Consider the following 20,033-nt stretch of genomic DNA (forward strand, 5'->3'; position numbering starts at 1 on the left):
TAATGTAAAATGGTAACATCGTAAACATAATGTTACCATTTAACATAATGTAAAATGGTAACATTGTAAACAGAATGTTACCATTTAACACAATGTGAAATGGTAACATTGTAAACAGAATGTTACCATTTAACACAATGTGAAATGGTAACATTGTAAACAGAATGTTACCATTTAACATAATGTGAAATGGTAACATTGTAAACAGAATGTTACCATTTAACATTATGTTAAATATAACTAACGGATTTACTTTACCAAATGGACCATCCCGGCCTTGCCGTATTGGTCTATTTGATTCACCTTTGTTTTTCTTGTTTATTTTATTTTCACTTGCTACACATAGGACAGACATGACTGGGGGAAAGAAAGGGGAGAAAGAAAGAGGGAAAGAAAAACAGCAGGGAAGAGGAATGGTGATAAAGGGCAAAAAACAAAAACCAACAAAACAAACAGACAAAAAATATATATATCAGTCACTTCAACTCAAAGAAGTCCAGACGCTTTTCTTTCCAAGCTCCTTTGACTGACTGTTAGGACAACTTATTTATTGCAAGCATGCAGTACAAGAATAACTCGATGTTTCTGACTTTGCATTACGAATTGTTTACCCACTGACAAACATTTCAAATGAAATTAAATTAAAAAACAATTTGTGGTAACCTGATTTTAATTCAAAAAGAATCATTAACAACACTTCTTGTAATGGTGTCAAAATCAGCCCAACTTTTATTTTCAAATGCAAAAAGTAAAAGAAAATGAGCCAACATACTGGACACATATAATTGTCAATATAATTGTTTATAAACAATTATACTGTCATCATTGTTACAGATATGGAAACTTTATTAACAATTTGTCCAAGTAAAAAAATGCCCTGCTAATTGTTGGGGTTTTCTCTCCTCTAGCCCTTTCCTTTAAGCTCTTCTTTACATCCCCCCACCCCCACCTTTTCTTTTTTCTTAATAATATAACAATAAAAACAATTGGCTGCATTTTAAATGTGTCAGATCAATGTCTTTATTCAAGAATACAAGAAATGGTAATAGCTGCATGTGTGTTTGTGTGTGTGCATAATATGCATACTTTACTTGTTGGATCCAAATCCCACAAGGAATCAAATAAAACAAGAAGACAAATTATCCTTTCAAAAAAACAGAGATTGTGGATGCGTCTGGCTTTCATAACTGGATGCAGGATAATACTTAGGCACTGGAAGTCATCCAGCCCCTGTTCTCTCAGGGAATGGACTGAACAAATGTCTAAGATGGCATCATATGAACGGGTTATGTACAGAATTAAGGGGAGAGAAGACATTTTTGAGCAGGTCTGGGGTCCTTTTTTGGTGTACATCGACAATGTCTCCTAGATATTATGATAAATGTTCTTTTGGGGGGGGGGGGGGGGGGGGTTCATGTGTCATTGGTATTTTTGTTGTTGTCTTTTTTTTTTTTTTTTTTTTTTTTTACTTTGAAAGTCAGTAGAGGGAAGAAATTGTCTTAATGTCATCAGTGGTCAAGGTTATGTTTTGTTTTTAGGCACCTGGGTGTTTTGCCCCCATTACTTTTGTTTTTGCTGATGTTTCCCAGGAGGCGGTATATCATTTTGTTTCTCCTGGGTTTTTTTTTTGCTTTGTTTTTTTGTTTGTTTGTTTGTTTGTCTGTTTGTCTTAGTTACTGTTAGTCCTTATTTGTTGGTTGTTGTTAAGAAACGGACAGAGAACTGACAGTATGATTATTCTAGTTGTATATTTGTTAACGTTTCTGTCCATCCAAAATATGAATAAAAAAAAACCAAAAAAAAAAAACAAGAAGACAAACAAACTTTGTTGGTCAGCGTGATCAGTCGTTTGGGATCCTCAGCTTACAGCGGTGAGTGGGTGCTTTCAGACACATGTGCTGAATGCAGGTCAGCTTTGAAAGTTTATGAGACGTTAATAAGTGCGCCTTCTCCTCTCAGGACATTACGTCTGTGACGGCGTTCACCAGATGAGCGGAAGAGACGACGTCACAGACAGCCGGCTCACGTACGATGACGAGTTGGTCTGCCAGACCACGTGTGAGTCTGTGTGTGAGCAGCGGCAGAGAACAGCTTACCTGCTATTCTATAAAAGACAGGTGACGTCTCCCAGCAAACAGTCAGCATGTCTGTGCAAATATTCAGTGTAACTTGTAGAAAAATCCTCACACTCAGTTTATTTGTGTTTTTCTTTTTCTATTTCTTACTTTCTTTGCCGCACTAGAAAGGCAGCAGAGTCGGGACTCAGATCTGCAGCAACACCTTCATTGTTATTGTTATTATTGTTGTTAGTACTGTTGTTGTTATGATTGATATTGTTACTGTTATGATCAGTTTTATTATTATTATCATTATTAATTTTTTAATACATTTGTTTATCTTTATTATTATTAGTAGTAATGTTGTTGTTTATGTTGTTATTGTTATTATTATTACTGGTATTTTTGACATTATTATTATTATTTTGTTGTTATTGTCATTATTAGTAGAAGTAGTATTAGTTATATCATTTTTATATCAGCCTGGAGTGAACAACATGAAAGCATGGATCCATCCTCCCTCACATTCACAATTCAGGCTGCTGGTGTAATCGTGCAGGGGATATTTTCCTGGTACACTTTGGGACCTTTAAATGCTACAGTCTGAGTATTGTTATGACCACAGTGTACCCTCTTCTGATGGCTGAAAGTAAAAGGGGGTCCAGTACCGGTTCCGGTACCAGGCCTACTGACAATTTAACATAATGTAAAATGGTAACATCGTAAACATAATGTTACCATTTAACATAATGTAAATGGTAACATTGTAAACATAATGTTACCATTTAACATAATGTAAAATGGTAACATTGTAAACAGAATGTTACCATTTAACACAATGTGAAATGGTAACATTGTAAACAGAATTTTACCATTTAACACAATGTGAAATGGTAACATTGTAAACAGAATGTTACCATTTAACATAATGTTAAATGGTAACATTGTAAACAGAATGTTACCATTTAACACAATGTGAAATGGTAACATTGTAAACAGAATGTTACCATTTAACATAATGTGAAATGGTAACATTGTAAACAGAATGTTGCCATTTAACATTATGTTAAATATAACTAACGGATTTACTTTACCAAATGGACCATCCCGGCCTTGCCGTATTGGTCTATTTGATTCACCTTTGTTTTTCTTGTTTATTTTATTTTCACTTGCTACACATAGGACAGACATGACTGGGGGAAAGAAAGGGGAGAAAGAAAGAGGGAAAGAAAAACAGCAGGGAAGAGGAATGGTGATAAAGGGCAAAAAACAAAAACCAACAAAACAAACAGACAAAAAATATATATATCAGTCACTTCAACTCAAAGAAGTCCAGACGCTTTTCTTTCCAAGCTCCTTTGACTGACTGTTAGGACAACTTATTTATTGCAAGCATGCAGTACAAGAATAACTCGATGTTTCTGACTTTGCATTACGAATTGTTTACCCACTGACAAACATTTCAAATGAAATTAAATTAAAAAACAATTTGTGGTAACCTGATTTTAATTCAAAAAGAATCATTAACAACACTTCTTGTAATGGTGTCAAAATCAGCCCAACTTTTATTTTCAAATGCAAAAAGTAAAAGAAAATGAGCCAACATACTGGACACATATAATTGTCAATATAATTGTTTATAAACAATTATACTGTCATCATTGTTACAGATATGGAAACTTTATTAACAATTTGTCCAAGTAAAAAAATGCCCTGCTAATTGTTGGGGTTTTCTCTCCTCTAGCCCTTTCCTTTAAGCTCTTCTTTACATCCCCCCACCCCCACCTTTTCTTTTTTCTTAATAATATAACAATAAAAACAATTGGCTGCATTTTAAATGTGTCAGATCAATGTCTTTATTCAAGAATACAAGAAATGGTAATAGCTGCATGTGTGTTTGTGTGTGTGCATAATATGCATACTTTACTTGTTGGATCCAAATCCCACAAGGAATCAAATAAAACAAGAAGACAAACAAAAACAAAACAAAAATATATTTCTCTCCCTTCCCAGGTCAGGTTCACAAAAGCATTGCAGCTCTTTATTCCTCTTGTACAGCTCCAGAGTCTGTCAGCCAAAAAGAAACTACTGAGGTTCCAACACCCAGTGTTTCTGTAAACACAGATGAAAATGAACAGTCATCCACATCTAAAAGATTTGTAGATTCGAGGGACCGGTATAATACATCTAGTACATCTTTGTTTAAACCTCAGAACACAAAAAGGGAACAAACCATTGTATACAGATTTAAAAGTGCGCAAAGCAACGAACAGTCACCCTCTGAAACAGCTGAGGTTATCACAACCATTGTTTCTGTAAATACACAGGAACAGTCACCCACCTCAAAAAGATTAGTATATTCAAGGGACCAGTGTATCTACTCTGGTCAAAAGAATCCATGCTTCGTACTGATGTCCACAATTCTTTTTTATTCCTCTCACAATCATGGAGCACCGTGAAAACTAGAAACGAGTAAAATAATATCAATAGCACATATGACATCCATCTTTTTAAAAAAATTGATCAGTGTTTTGAAATTAGATGTGATGAAGATGTGACCTTAATTTACAAAATCAACATCATGTTGGATTCAATGAGACATGAAACTAGTGCATGAAACAGGTCTCAGTAAATGTTCTCATAGACTGCAATACACTGCCCCCTGCTGGTCATTATAAAGTCTGCAGATGTCATTTGACATGAATGTCATATTTGTGAAACAAAATAAAGGACTCTGTAAAATAAATGAAAATCAAATATTTATATACAGAATATTTATGTACAAATGCTGAAAAAGACATTTGAACAAGATGCACACCCAGTAAAATTAAAAAAAAAAGAAAAGTCAGTTTTATCATGTGACTATCATGCTGTCATTTCTGCACAATGCACTTTACACCAGATCAAAATAAAACACTGTGAGGTCGTTCTAACCGGAAGCCCAGAGAGCTTCGACAATGCAGCACAATGCCCTGAAGCATCAGCATCAAAATATACTTCAAGTACCAAAAAGTACTCATTGTGCAGAATGCCCTATTTTTGAATAGCTGGACATTTTAATTACTTTATCACCAGCTGTGACTACAGCTGATAATCAACCATGTTTCATAGGGATGTGACTACATTTAGAAATGTCACGCATTTTTAGGTATAAAGCAAAAGATGCAATGAAATAAATAAGCTATCACATATTAATCCAAATGAATTCACTGAAATACATCTGCACATTTCTGCAGCCTGACTTATTACACACGTGAACACAGTACACATTTGTTTACTGCAAGCTTGTTTCAGAGATGTGATGCAGTTAAATCTGTATGCGTCTGTTTCCTTGTAGTGTTAGTAGAGATGGTGAACCTGACACAATCCTGTGTTTGGTGTGAAGGAAACCAGTTAACAGCCGGTTTAGTGAAATTCTCTTGAACTCATGGAAAACTCATCGTCGTCTCGAAGTGAGCAGCTGAAGCGTCCCGTGTGATCAGAGGTCCTCGTCGTCCTCGCTCACCATGACGTCGAGCTCTTTGTCTTTCCGTACGACGCTCTCGGTGATGAACTCCTTGTGCTGCTCCTCCAGCTCACGCAGCTCCGCCTGCAGGCGCTCCAGGTGGAGCACTCGCCGGTTCCTCAGCAGCCGGCTGGGGAATGGGTTCATGTCGTTGAAGGCGATGCTGGTCAGCTTCCTGCATGGACACACGCAGGTGGAAAGGACTCGATCACCAACACAGAGGAACTGGAAACTGATCAGCTTGAGTGTTTCTGTTTTATGCTGCTTGATACTTCAGGTACTGCAGTTTGAGCAGGAAATACTGGACTGACTGGACCACATGTATCCGAGAGCTGCAGATACTTAAAAATCTTTAAATCGTTGTTACTGTGATCAGGGAAATTTAAACTTCTCACAAAATTTCAGTAAAAAGGGTTTGAAGCTCAAAGATTCAACAGCTACATCCGCTACACTTCTGAGAGTGTAACAGCTCGTAGATTAAGGCGGGTGGAGGCGAGTGCGTACCTGGCATTGGAGACGGTCTTTGTGAAGAAGCGTAGGTACTGGTAGATCTCCACGCTGTCGTGAATCTTCAGGATGTCGTCCTCTTTGTATTTGAACAGAGCCAGAGTGTATCTGAAGATCACCTGCAGCACAGACACGCATTTCATAACAGGACACTCACGCCACACAATTAATTGGAAACTTTGAGGAGGTGAGTCATAAAATTACTCTTTCAGTTGTGGTGCAGTTGGGCCCTTTACTCATTACAGCTCTGATCGATTTCCAATAAGCCACTTGGTTCCTCAGTTGCCAGATAATATTAACTTACTTGGTAGTTGAGCTTTAAGTTTAAATTAAACTTTTGGGTTGGATCTACGTGGCTGAAGCTGTTGTCAGCATTTATCCCTGTGTGGTATATATTTCTGTGTCTGAACTGTGATTTTATTTCCTGAGACAAACGATGTAAAAGCTGTGCTGCATTTGTCACATTGCAGAAACAAGCCCAAAGCCATTGTCCCGCTCATCGTCTGGATTTACGCTGCTTGTGGTAGACTGTGAGGTCGTTACTAGAATGATCTGCTTTCCCACTCCTATTTCATGTCACATGACAGTTCCCCATGCTTAGTAAACAATGTCTTATTACTCCTAAAATGTAAATAAAGACATCTAAAGGTCAAAACAAAATCATTTTTGTTTCCATGGACACTACTGTGGTGCATTCAAGTGTTGTCTGCATTTCTGTCATGGTGTGTTCGGGTGTATGGTACCTTGGTACCCTCATACAGGAAGGCGTCCCACAGAGGCATCAGGATGTCGCTGGGCAGACTCTCCACAAAAACCACCAGGAACCAGTTGAAGGTGACCAGAGAGACGTCAATGTTGTGATCCTCAAAGTGAGATGCCAGGCGAGGAAGCTTCTCCGCCATGAAGTCCTTCAGCACGCGCTGGTCCGCCTGAGCACAAAGACTCACAGAGATCAGCCTCACTGATCACTAAAACAGATCACAGCAGGCAAGCAGGTGAGTGTGTCTGCTGACCTGAGAGGCCACCAGATTCTTGGTGTAGTAGTCCTGAGGCATGATGGCTTCCACCACTGCCACCAGACACCAGAAGGCGTCTTCGTCACTTTGGAGGACCAGCAGAGCGAGGGCCGCTAACCTGTGGACATTGATGGAAGGTGAGGTTCTGCCTGGAAGGCGGGTCCACATAAGAACTCAGATATAAAATTTATACTTTTGTTCTGACCTGCTGAGTACCTGGCAGTAGCCAATGGCAGGGTTATGCCCGGAGAAGGCCAGAAGGATGCGGCGGAGCTGCTGGAGGGCGGGGCTGGACAGCGAGGAGAAGTGCTGATTGGTCGTCAGGGTTCGGTGAAGGTCCAGCTGGACCTGCCTGGAGGCAGGATTAGGAGCTGTCCGACTCTTCTCACACAGCTGGAAACAGAACAGGATTACTGAGTGCTCGCCAGCATTCCCAACAGGAAGGAGGAGGAGCCACCTGTGCTCAGGTGCGGATAAAGCACTCATTTGGCAGAGGTATGAAAATGCGCAGTAAAATCTAACGTGCATAGCTAACTTCATCAACGACATTTTGGGAGGAATAATCACACATCAGCCTTCGGCCATTTTTTGATGAACGCATACGCCCCCTAGAGCGCGCTAACTTTATTAACAGCCACACAAATGTAAAGCACACATCAAACATAAATAAACCATTTGACTGTCTCCATAATTGAGAGCATTTTCTCTTCTTATTTCAACACCCCCACTTGCTCTCATATTATGATGCTCTTAAGTAAACAAAAAAAACAACAAACAAAAGGTTTCTTCCTCAGTACTGTATACATGTTCGTATACCATGTTAATGCCCAAACATAAACTTCTCAAACTTGAACAGCTTAACTTTTGTTGCAGGCTTTGTCATTACATCTGCAACCATCTCTTCTGTTGAACAATAATCCAGAGTTATTTTTCCTGCACTCACAGTTGATCTCACAAAGTTGTACTTTATGTCAACATGTTTACATCTCTGTCTCGTCACAGGATTCTTCGCCAACGCAATTGCACCCTGATTATCTTCATGAACTTTTGGCGGTGCATATTTTTGTCCATCAATACCTTGTAACAGTTGCATTAGGTACAAAACTTCTTGTAGGGTCGCAGCTAAAGCCATGTACTCCGCTTCACAGGTAGATAATGCAACAGTAGGTTGTCTTTTGGTTTTCCATGAGATTAAAGGACCATCTACAGACAAGCTTATGCAATAACCAGTTGTACTCCGTCTGTCTGTTACATCAGCTGCCCAATCAGCATCGCTGTATGCCCACAACCTCAGTTCTTTGTTGTCACATTTCCTGTAACACAGTTCTTTCTCGGTTGTCCCTTTCAGATACCTCAGTACATGTTTTACTGTAGTCCATTTGTCTTCAGTTGGCTCAGTAAAGTACTGTGAAAGTTTACTGACTATAAAACTCAAGTCCGGTCTTGTGCATGTAGCCAAATAGATCAGACTACCAACTGCCTCTCTGTACCTTTTGACATCACTCATCTTTTCTGCATCATCAGCATAGTTCAGTTTTTGCTCACAAGGTGTCTGTCTTTCTTTACAATCCTGCATGTTGAATCTTTCAAGTATTTTTTCCACATATTGTTTTTGTGACATTTTTACACAGTTATCACTCTGGTCAAAATCTATACCAATGAAATGTCTCGGTTTACCCAAATCCTTCATTTTGAATTTTGCTGCAAGCATTTTCTTCACAACAGTTAGTTCACTTTCATCACTAGCAGCAATGATCAGGTCATCTACCCATACAATCAGAATCACCTTCTTATTTTCTGTCATTTTTGTGTAAACACAATGGTCAGCGGGGTTTTGCACAAAGTTGTTCTCACTCAGATATTCATGCAACAACTTGTTCCAATTCCGGCCTGATTGTTTTAGCCCATATAGCGACTTTTTCAACTTGCACACCAGTTTTTCATTTGTGTCGGATTTTACCTCATAACCCTCAGGTTGTTCCATGAATACCTCACAATCTATTGGTGCATGAAGATAGGCAGCTTTAACATCCATCTGGTGTAAAAGCATGTTTTCTTGTGCTGCCTTTTGCATCAACACTCTGATACTAGTCAGGTTAGCAGTAGGGGAAAATGTTTCTTCATAATCCACACCTATCCTCTGACTATATCCTTTAGCAACATAACGTGCCTTGTACTTCTCAGATCCATCAACATTGTTTTTGACTGCGTACACCCATCTACCCCCCACTGTCTTCTTACCCTCAGGCAAAGTGGTTAAGGTAAATGTGTCATTTTCTCTTAGTGATTGCATCTCTTCATCCATTGCACTGACCCATTTCTCTGAGTTAGATGAAGTTATTGCTTCCTTGAATGTTTGGGGAATGTTACACATTGCTCTGTAACAATAATCCATGTTTGTAAGTACTTGATCACAATCCTCCTTATCAGTAACATATTCACTTAAATACCCAGGCCTCTTTCTCACTCTGGAAGGATACCTTGCAGCCTCGCAGTCGAGTTCATTCTCCTGTGACTGGCTGCTCATCTCAGACATGCTTACTGGGATCTGTTCCTGAGTATCTGTGTGTTCTGTACTCACATCAGTCTGTTCTCTGGTCTTGGTGAACCTGTTTGGTGTCTCAAAGTCACCCTCATCATCTGGCACCTTGTCAGTCTGTGTTTGTCTCTCTACTCTTGTTTTAGTCTCAAACTTCACCAGTCTATGCTTCTGTACTTTCCCACTGCCCGGGTAGTAGACCATATAAGCTGGACTGTTCTTGTCATATCCAACAAAAATTCCTTTCTCACACCTTGAGTCTAGTTTTCTCTTGTTCTGCCTGTAGGCATAACACACTGACCCAAATGTCTGCATCCTGGAAAGGTTTGGCCTTCTTCCTGTCAGCATTAAATATGGTGTCTGTTCTGTGCGTCTGTTAAAACATCTATTCCTCACTACAGCTGCTGTTTGCACTGCGTAAGTCCACAACTCTTTAGGTAACTGTTTCTCTATTAACATACACCTGGCCATATCAAAAAGAGTACGCCAATTGCGTTCTGCAGTACCATTTTGGTGTGGTGAGTATGGTGCTGAGGTCTCATGCCTGATTCCATTTTTGCTAAGGAGTGCCTGATACTCATTTCCCATAAACTCTGTTCCATTGTCAGACCTGATACATTTAACTTGCCCATACGGGGCTGTATCAGCCAAAAACTTCTGTGTTGCTTTTGCTGTGTCACTCTTATTTTTCAGAAAATACACAAACACTGCACTGGAATAGTCATCAGTGAATGATAGTGCAAATCTATATCCATCTCTGGACTCTGAGTCTACTGGACCAGCTAGATCTGTGTGTACCAGCTCTAAGGCGGTTTTGGCTCGTGCATCAGGGTCCCTGTTTCTAGTTTGAACAAACTTTCCCTGTGTGCACACTTCACAATGCAAGACAGATTTGTCTGTTTTTCCTTTGATTGCCATACCATCAACAACCCCCTGTAATTTCTGAATGTCATCATAATTACAGTGACCAAGAATTTCATGCCATGTTTGCATGTCATAGCAAGCCTTACACTGGTCTTTACCTTCAGTGTTTACTGTTTGTAGGTAGTACAGTCTGTTGTACTCATATATTGGGAACCTTGTACCGTCTTTGTGTCGCAGGGTGTCTTTTCCTTGCTTGAAGATCATAGTTGCTCCATTTGAGGTAGCTGCTTTCACAGAGAAGATGTCTTGTGGATACGATGGGATGTACAGTGCCTGTTTCAAGGTTGTTTTGTGGCACTGCCCCCTGCTGTCCATCAAGCAAAACTCTGCCTCCCCTCTTTGCTCTGCAACTCCAGTGCACTTGGTGCCGTCAGCCAACTCTACGTAGTGTGACTTGGGCTGGAAACTGTCGTCGAATCTCCTGAACTTCGTTATATCTGTAACAATATGCGAAGTTGCCCCTGTGTCCACCATCAGACCCTTTTTGTTGATGCCATGCTCTGACTGGAACGCTGCACCCTCGCTGCTTACCCGGAATGCGTAGTCTTTGCTACCCCACTCCTCGGAAACTTTCCGTGCATTGTCTTGCCGCCGTTTCCGTCTGCATGTTGAGTCCCGATGGGTGGTGCTCGCTACACCACTGCTTGCGCTGACACGTCCTGGCTTTGTGTCCCTTTAGTCCGCATCTGAAACACACTATGTCTGCGTTGCCGGCCCCACGGTCATTCGATTTTTCAAACGTGGGATTGTCGCTCGGTCGTGTGTTGTTTTTTGTATGTATACCGAGCTTCTTATTAACTGCACGCACACACTGATCTCTGCTCCGCTTCCACTTTATTTCGTCTACTTCTCCATTTCCTCTGGAGCTTCTTGCTCGCGAGTGAATTACACACATTGCAGCAACACAGTGCCATCTAGTGGCTGATACACACATGAGTCAACATGTTACATCTCCCTTCTTAAAAACAAACACAACACAACTCAGGCTTGTAAAATTCCTAAGGCAACTGAAATTACAGGAATAATATCCTGACCAACATCCATTACTAACGTAGCATTCGTCTCAATACTGGCTACATCATTAACATAATAAACAGATGCATATAATGACATCATTGGAACAACAAACATGTAAACAGCTTTTGTTTTGATTTTTTTTGTTTGTTTGTTTGTTTGTTTTTGTTTTTGTTTTTTTTTTTTTGTTTTTTTTCTCTAGGGCAGCGATCCGCCTGCACCCTTTACAATATTACAGGTCCAAGACCTGTCTTGGTTTGGTAACACGCCCATAACGAGTCGTGTATCCAGGTGTTGTAATGTCTTTATCAGGGGGCTCCACAGGCGGGGGCTGAGATACCACAGGGCTGTCATCGCTGATGCCTGTTGGTTGAATGAACTCCTCACCTCCTACGCTGTTCCTGCTTCTGCGGAGGTGTCGGCGGTTACGCCGGTAAACTTGTCCTGTATCTGTGGTTATGTTGTAGCTTCTGGACGTGTCGGCACAACTTGTGACCACAGCTGGTTTCCAGGAACCGTCTTTTTGCCGGAACCGGACCGGTGTGCCAGGATATAGTTGAGGCAGAGGTCGGGCGGCTCTGTTGAAATAAGTCTGCTGGCGCTGCTGGCAGACCTCTCTCCTCTCACGCACTGTTTGCTGGCAAACTACTTGGGGTTCCAGCTGTTTTGGTGTTGCAGGGAGGATGGAGCGAAGTCTCCGGCTCATGAGTAGTTGTGCAGGCGACTTTAAGTTGTCCACGGGGGTGTTCCGGTATTCTAATAGGCTCAAGTAGGGATCCTTATGTTCCGCTTTGGCCTTGTCCAGAAGTTTCTTTGCTGTCTGGACTGTTTTCTCGGCTAGACCATTGCTCTGTGGGTAATGGGGACTAGTAGTGGTGTGGGTGAAACTCCATGACTTTGCGAACTGTTGAAACTTACTCGAAGCATAGCACGGACCGTTATCACTAATCACCGACTCTGGAATACCATGCCTAGCCATGGCTGACTTTAGTTTGTGGATCACTGCTTCTGCAGTGCAGCTGCGCAGTCTTTCCAACTCGAAGAATCTACTGTAGTAATCTACCATGATGATGTAGTCTTCCGAGTTCCAAGTGAACAGATCGGTGGCTATGACCTGCCACGGTCGTTCTGGTATTGCATGTGACAACAGGGGTTCCTTGGGGTTAGCAGCTTGTCTCTCCTGGCATGTGCTGCAGGCTCCGACTGCTTCCTCAATCTGCTTTCCCATGCCTGGCCAAAACAGAAGGTCTCTGGCTCTGTTTTTGCTCTTTTCTATACCCATATGGCTGGAATGAATCCGCTCTATCATGTCCTTTCTGAGCCTTTTTGGGATGATCATTTTCTCTCCTTTAAACATGATCCCGTCTATCAGTGAGATCTCATCCCTGTGGTTCCAAAACTCCTGAATGTCAGGCGGACATTGAGACCGTTTATCAGGCCATCCACTCAATGTGGTCCGTCTCAGGCTGTTGAGCTGAGGATCTTGGGCTGTTTCGTTTCTTATCTCTGAGAGTCTCTGATCACTGACAGGCATGTTGCTGAGGACTGAGTGGATCTGCGCATCCATCCCGTCACATAGTGATTTGTCGTGAAACTCTATGGATTTCCGGGAGAGCGTGTCGGCTACCGGGATGTCTTTTCCTGGCTTGTGGATGATGCTGATGTCGTACTTTTGCAGCTGTATTATCATCCTCTGTAGCCGTGGTGGTGCTGATGCTAGTGTTTTTTTGAGTATGGACTCAAGTGGCTTGTGGTCCAACTCAATGGTCACATGTCGACCGTACATGTACTCGTGGAACCGCTTGCAACCAAAGAGAACAGCATACAGCTCTTTTTCTATTTGGGCATAGTTCTGCTCAGTGCTGTTAAGTGACTTGGATGCGTAGGCAACTGGCTTGCCGTCCTGCAGCATCACAGCACCGAGGCCACTTTTGGATGCATCGACCTGGAGTCGTAGCGCTTTCTTGGGGTCGAAGAAGGAGAGAACTGGGCCTGGTTCTTTAGTGATCAGCTCCTTCATTCGTTGAAAGGCTCTGTCATGGTTCTTGTCCCATACAAACTCACTGTCCTGCTTTAACAGCTGGCGGAGCGGAGCATTTATCTCTGACAGGTGTGGGGCAAATCTTGCTAGATAATTAACCATCCCCAGCACTGTTTCCAATTCCGCCCTGTTCTGTGGGGGCGCCATGTCTTGGACTGCTTTTACTTTTTGTGGATCTGGTTTCAGCCCTTCGTGTGACAATGTGTGACCGAAGTAACTGACCTCTTTGACGCAGATGGTGCACTTGTCAGGGTTCAGTTTTACACCTCTCTCTCTGCTGCGCTGCAGCATGGCCCTCAGGTTGTCGTCATGCTCCTGTTTGGTTTCTCCGAAGACCAGTACGTCGTCCACAATGGCTGCCACGCCCCTCAGGCCCTCGTAGGTCTCGTCCACGCGTCGCTGGAACTCATCCTGAGCTGAGATTATGCCGAATGGCAACCTGAGGAAGCGGTACCTGCCAAACACAGTATTAAATGTGGTTAACAGAGATGATTCGTGGCTTAGCTTAATGGCCCAGTAGCCTGATCTGGTGTCCAAAACACTGAAATACTTGGCTCCAGCAAGTTTTGTGGTGACATCCTCCAAGGTGGGTAGAGGGTAATGGGGTCTTTGTATAGCCTTGTTGAGGGGTCTGGGGTCCAGACATACTCTGAGTCTGCCTGTCTTGGGTTTTTCCACGACAACAAGTGCATTCACCCAGTCCGTAGGATCTGTGACCTTGCATATGATTTGGTTCCTTTCCATGTTGTCGAGCTCGTCTTTGAGTCGGGCTCGCAGAGCAATGGGAATCCGACGAGGTGGGCTGACTGTGGGTGCAACGTCTGGATTTACATGGAAACTGCATTCACCAGGAAATTCTCCTATCCCTTTGAATACGTCTGCATATTCGTCTAGTATTGCCTGTGAACTGTTGGTTGTCTTGCCTCTTTCCTCCGTCACTGCCATCACAATCCTTACCAGGTTAAGGTCACAGCAAGCTTTCATTGCTAATACAGGTGGGGCGCTTGTGTTAACAACATGGAATTCCAACGTGCAGGTCTTGTCTTTGTGTTTGCATTTTAACTGGCATTTTCCTTCCACGCTGAGTGAGTGTCCCCCATAATCTGTGAGCTTGTGTGTGACAGGCTTCAGTGTCACGTGTGGGAAGAGTGTCTGGAACATGTTAGCTGGAATTGTGTTTGCTTGCGCCCCAGTGTCAACTTTAAACCTCACTGTCTGTGGGGGGGAACCAAGCTGCATGTCTGCATATGCTTGCTCATCATTTCTTCCTTCATTTTCTATGGTGATGCTATCAATGTAGAAACAGTCTTGGTCCTCATCTGTGTCCATAGTTGACATTTCTATGTTCTCTCTCACAGTGTGTACTGATTTGAGGTGGGCTTTTGTCTGCGAAGGGAGTCTTGACCTGCATGCTCTCGCAAAATGGTTCATTTTCTTGCATTTTGCACATTGCTTCCCTTTTGCTGGGCAGGTGTCTTTATTACCGTGTTGTCCGGCACAATAGCTGCACGTTTTTAGTGTTGCATTAGCGTGTTCTTTTGGTCTCACGCTTCTTGTTTGATATTCTTGTCTGTGCGATTTCCTGCCGATGGCGTGCACAGTTTCTTGGCCCCTGGAGTGACCCATAGTTTTTAGCTGTTGCTTTGCTAGCTCGTGTGATCGTGCTATATCTATAGCTTTCTCTAGCGTGAGCTCTGCGCCTTGGCTGAGTAGCTTTTCTCGGACGTGTGGCGAGTTAGTGGCAAATACAATGCGATCCCTGACCATTTCATCTGTATTTGGGTACCCACAGTCTTTAGCAAGTAGTTTCAGTTCCGTAATAAACTGTTCAAATGTCTCATTTTCACCCTGCATCTTTTCATGAAACTTATATCGGGCGTAGATTGGGTTAGCTTTCGGTATGATGTAATCAGTGTACTTATCGTAGTACGTCTGAAGCTTTCGGGAGTCGTCTGCGGTGAGCGTCCACGTGTTGTAGACGTCCCGTCCTTTCTCACCGACCCATAGAAGAAGGTAGCTGCATTTGTCTGCCTCCTCCTTCCCCCGAAGAGGACCAGCGAACATTAGCTCGGCGTGCTGCTTGAAACGCCGCCATGCCTCGGGCAGGTTGCTGGAGTCCCAATCCATACGCGGTGTGGGAACGCCGTAAGCCTCCATGTCTGCGCTGTCCGACGGCGAGGGATTGCGTAGAAAGCCGCTACTCTGACACCATGTTTTGTTTTTGTATGTATACCGAGCTTCTTATTAACTGCACGCACACACTGATCTCTGCTCCGCTTCCACTTTATTTCGTCTACTTCTCCATTTCCTCTGGAGCTTCTTGCTCGCGAGTGAATTACACACATTGCAGCAACACAGTGCCATCTAGTGGCTGATACACACATGAGTCAACATGTTACAGGTCGTGCACGTGCTTTCATGATGTTGTCATCTGACGCTGCGGCGCGCATTTTCTCTGTGTCTTCAAAGCTTCGCAGTTTAGTTTTAAATTCAGCAAAAGTCACTTCAACTTCACTTTGTGTGACATGGATAGCAAACGGTTTGAACGATTCTGGCAGTCCCTTCAAAACCATTGCTACCAATAGCCCATCACTCAAAGTTTCACCAGCATTCCTCAGGGCTGTGATTATTGTCTCTGCTCGTATCACATACTCAGTCACACTCTCACTTTTGGAGCGAAGTGAGTTCTGTGTACAGGCTAATTATACGAGGCTTTCCTTTACCTGCATAATAGTTTCTTAGAATCCCCAGCGCCTTCCGTCCATCATCCGCTGCTTCTCGCATAACAAGAGACAAACTTTTGTCATCCAGAAACTGGATCAGCTCCGCGTAGGCCTCTGCATTCTTTGCTCTCTCTTCTTCTCCCTCCGCGTCGGTAGGCTGCTTCAAAATAATGTCTCTTAAACCTTGCAGACGAAGGTGGCCCAAAAATTTCGTCTCCCATAGTTCGTAATTCTTTTCATCCCCATCAAAAACTAGCCGAGCCCAACGGCTATTTGACTCAGCGGCTCGTCGGCTCATGGCGCTAGCATGGTATGCTAATCCTCACCGAGTGCGCAGTACGTCGCGGCGTTTCTCTCGGTGGCAAAACGACATGGACTCTTTTGGAAAACTTCTTAGCTTCCTGGGCCCATAACCTGTTGGCAGAGGTATGAAAATGCGCAGTAAAATCTAACGTGCATAGCTAACTTCATCAACGACATTTTGGGAGGAATAATCACACATCAGCCTTCGGCCATTTTTTGATGAACGCATACGCCCCCTAGAGCGCGCTAACTTTATTAACAGCCACACAAATGTAAAGCACACATCAAACATAAATAAACCATTTGACTGTCTCCATAATTGAGAGAATTTTCTCTTCTTATTTCAACACACTCTCTCTCTCTACAGCTGTACCTGCTGATAGCGTTGCGTGTGGCACTCTTGGCTTGTCAAAGTTCTGGCTCGGACCAAACAGCGCCACACTCTGCCGATACTCCCGAGGGACGCCTTCACGCACCAGAATTTTGAGCTCAGGTGAGATGATGAAGTCATCGTCGGACCTGCCTGCAAGGTACTGAGCCCAGCGGCTCAGCAGGGGGTGCTCCAGACCCTCCTACAGAGACAATGATGTATGATATAAAAAGAGGATAACCATTATCTGTTAAGCATTATGTTACAATTTAACATAATGTAAAATTGTAACATTGTAAACATAATGTTACAATTTTAATCCGTATTAATATCATAGGGAGATTAATATCCCTACAATATTAAGCATCAGACTTTATCAAATTTTCTAAAAACTTTTTTTGTTGGATAGTGTAGCGCAGCTGGATAGTGTAGTGGTAATACTACATATCTTTGGAGTCGCACGTTCGATTCCCACCCAGTATCCAGTAAGGGTCCTGGCTAGACCCCTCATGCTAACCAAAAATCCCTGGAATGGTGCGGCTACGTCTGCAGTCTCTCCGCTTAAATTTAGAGCTTGCTTGTTTGTTAAATGTATTATTTACTGTTTTTAGTTTACTCCATGACGGGGCTGGATATCGGGCGTCCTGCACCACCCATCCGGTCTGGAGCATAGCGAAACCATTTCTGCACTGTTTGAACGAAGGTAAACTCAGAAACTGCCCCCACCTGCTGAGTCAGGCCATCTAAGACAACAAAAAACCCCAAAAACAAACAAACAAAAAAACAGTAAAAAAGAGGGGTTCAATTAGAGTTCAAATATGAATAACCTCTCGCCAAAAGTCTTTAACAGCTAGAAAGCTGGCAAACTACTAAGCTGATCAACATGAAAGGCACAAGGTGGAAATCAGCAAACTGCTGCCTCACTTTGTTCACCTGTGCTCTATATTTCATGGTCCGGTTGGCTGCAGGACCAAACATTTGGCCTTACACCTTATTTCTTTATGTTTTGCTTCCAAGGTGCCAGACTTGTAGGTAACTTTTTACACTGACATGACCTCAGCAATAGTTTCCAGTCTTTCAACTTCCTTGGGCTTTGGCTGCTTTTTTACTCATTTTCAGTCCAGTCCTTCTACCTGACCATTTTCAGAGAACTCTAAGGAGCTTGGGGGAAAAAAGCAACCGGACTTCTTTAACTTTTTTGAAGACATTTCGCCTCTCATCCCAGAAGCTTTTTCAGTTCACTGAAGCCTCATAAGAAAGTGACACAATGACATTTAGATAATAAAACTCGCCAAAAATGCACCTTAAGAACACTGTCTCTTTAAATACCCTCTTTTGCTTGGTCTGCTCCTTATTTTTTCTCATTTTTTCTTACTTTGGAGGACCAGCAGAGCGAGGGCCGCTAACCTGTGGACATTGATGGAAGGTGACGTTGTGTCTGGAAGGCGGGTCCACATAAGAACTCAGATATAATATTTATATTTTTGTTCTAACCTGTTGAGTCCCTGGCAGCAGCCAATGGCAAGGTTGTGCCAGCCAGCAGGATGCTGCGGAGCTGCTGAAGGGCGGGGCTGGAGTCTGAAAGTAAGAGCTCGTTTAGACTCTATTCTGTGAACAGGCTTGCTCCCACGAATATGTGAATTCATCTGTAAAAGAGTTTAACTCTAATGCACCTGTTCCTCCTGCTCCCTGCTGCAGGGCCGCCTGTTGGACTAAGAATGCCAGTGCGGAGCTAAGAAGATCAAAGAGGAGCTGTTGTTCTTGAACCTGCCAAAGTGAGTAACCTCAAATCGGTCCCCAAAGGCCTCAAACCACCACAGTTCAGTCGGTGTCAGTTTTGTTCATGTCATGTCCTCCTTGCGTCTTCCTTTGAGCCTCTCCTCTTTGTCTCATCTCTTTCAGTGTGCTGATCCTCCATCTGAAGTGGTTTACGTTCACTCCATCGTTCACCGTGGAGAAGAAGAACAGCCCCATTGTTCTGACACAGCAGCTGGTGATCAGCCAGGACACAGCCTTTACTGAAGAGGTAAGGGAAAAGGCACACCGTTCATTTCAAGTATGGATGGAGCCCATTTCTAAGCTAACGGGTGGTGCCGCTGCCCTCTCCCAGTAAACTGCTCGCTATTTGTTGGTCAGCGTGATCAGTCGTTTGGGCTCCTCAGCTTACAGCGGTGAGTGGGTGCTTTCAGACACATGTGCTGAATGCAGGTCAGCTTTGAAAGTTTATGAGACGTTAATAAGTGCGCCTTCTCCTCTCAGGACATTACGTCTGTGACGGCGTTCACCAGATGAGCGGAAGAGACGACGTCACAGACAGCCGGCTCACGTACGATGACGAGTTGGTCTGCCAGACCACGTGTGAGTCTGTGTGTGAGCAGCGGCAGAGAACAGCTTACCTGCTATTCTATAAAAGACAGGTGACGTCTCCCAGCAAACAGTCAGCATGTCTGTGCAAATATTCAGTGTAACTTGTAGAAAAACCCTCACACTCAGTTTATTTGTGTTTTTCTTTTTCTATTTCTTACTTTCTTTGCCGCACTAGAAAGGCAGCAGAGTCGGGACTCAGATCTGCAGCAACACCTTCATTGTTATTGTTATTATTGTTGTTAGTACTGTTGTTGTTATGATTGATATTGTTACTGTTATGATCAGTTTTATTATTATTATTATCATTATTAATTTTTTAATACATTTGTTTATCTTTATTATTATTAGTAGTAATGTTGTTGTTTATGTTGTTATTGTTGTTATTATTATTACTGGTATTTTTGACATTATTATTATTATTTTGTTGTTATTGTCATTATTAGTAGAAGTAGTATTAGTTATATCATTTTTATATCAGCCTGGAGTGAACAACATGAAAGCATGGATCCATCCTCCCTCACATTCACAATTCAGGCTGCTGGTGTAATCGTGCGGGGGATATTTTCCTGGTACACTTTGGGACCTTTAAGTGCTACAGTCTGAGTATTGTTATGACCACAGTGTACCCTCTTCTGATGGCTGAAAGTAAAAGGGGGTGCAGTACCGG

The 20,033-nt window shown here is 42.7% G+C and overlaps 1 pseudogene across 1 annotated transcript; it reads right to left on the reverse strand.

Moving 5' to 3' along the window:
- Positions 1-5,535: 5,535 nt before the first annotated feature.
- LOC308408364 (TBC1 domain family member 2A-like) lies at positions 5,536-17,510 on the reverse strand (annotated as a pseudogene). Its single transcript has 7 exons — positions 17,475-17,510; positions 17,003-17,201; positions 7,291-7,478; positions 7,083-7,203; positions 6,813-6,998; positions 6,067-6,188; positions 5,536-5,737 (listed from the first exon to the last, which is right to left on the reverse strand). The product of its transcript is annotated as a TBC1 domain family member 2A-like (transcript).
- Positions 17,511-20,033: the final 2,523 nt, after the last annotated feature.

The sequence above is a fragment of the Rhamphochromis sp. 'chilingali' genome (genome assembly GCF_963969265.1).
Source record: "Rhamphochromis sp. 'chilingali' genome assembly, chromosome: 13".
NCBI classification, from domain to species: domain Eukaryota; kingdom Metazoa; phylum Chordata; class Actinopteri; order Cichliformes; family Cichlidae; genus Rhamphochromis; species Rhamphochromis sp. 'chilingali'.